At 33.0% G+C, this 933-nt stretch overlaps 1 protein-coding gene across 1 annotated transcript in view; it reads right to left on the bottom strand.

Annotated features, from left to right (window-relative positions):
- TSPAN19 (tetraspanin 19) overlaps positions 1 to 933 on the bottom strand; it is a 24914-nt gene that overhangs the window by 17612 nt on the left and 6369 nt on the right. The window lies entirely within an intron of this gene.

The raw sequence follows: 933 nt of genomic DNA, 5'->3' as shown, positions 1-933 counted from the left end.
ACATCCCCCGAGGGGTCCCAGACTGCGAGAGGGCACAGGCCAGGCTGAGGAACCCCCCCGAGTGCACAAATTTTTGTGCACTGGGCCTCTAGTATTTACATAAATATGTAAAAATAAAAAATATTATATATTAAAATATATTTAATAAATACTGGAGACATGCACAAAATATCTGAACAAACACACTGGGGAAAGTATGATGTCTCTCTCTTATCTCTGTCTCTCTCTGGAATCTGACTCCTCTTACTTTTTCCTCCAGACCAGCTGCTGCTGTGTTTCAATTCATAAGATAAAATATGGCTGCTGATAGGTTCTGTGTTTCACAATCTTGGATACCTGAGGTGAGATTAATCCTAGAGTCTTTTGACCTCAAGTTCAAAATTATATGGGAAATATTGGTATTGAGATAAAATTGGCATAAAACATTGTGTAAGTTTAAAGTGTGCAATGTGTTGGCTTGGTACATTTATATACTACAAAGTGATTACTATAGTAGCCTTAACTAATGCCTTTAGCCTATCACATATTTTTTATTTCTTTTTGTATTGTGAATAGTTAAGATTTAGTCTTTTAGTAACTTTGAATTATAATACAGTGTTGTTGACTATAATTACTATGTTGTGCATAAAATTTCCAGAATTTATTTATCTACTAATTATAAGTTTGTACCCTTAAACAATATATCTGCAATTCCACCACTCCTTAGCCCTGATAACTACCATTATACTCTGTTTTTACAAAGTTTTTTTTAATTCTACATATAAGTCATATCATACAGTATTTGTCCTTCTCTGTCTGTCTATATCACTTAGTATAATATTTTCAAGGTCCATCCATTATGTCACAAATGGTAGAATTTCCTTCTTTCTCATGGCTGAGTAATCTTTCTTTCTTTCTTTCTTTCTTTCTTTCTTTCTTTCTTTCTTTCTTTCT

This window comes from Myotis brandtii, unplaced genomic scaffold (assembly GCF_000412655.1).
Source record: "Myotis brandtii unplaced genomic scaffold, ASM41265v1 scaffold141, whole genome shotgun sequence".
NCBI classification, from domain to species: Eukaryota; Metazoa; Chordata; class Mammalia; order Chiroptera; family Vespertilionidae; genus Myotis; species Myotis brandtii.
Note: the sequence above shows the minus strand (reverse complement) of the source record. Positions and strands in the feature narration are given on the sequence as shown.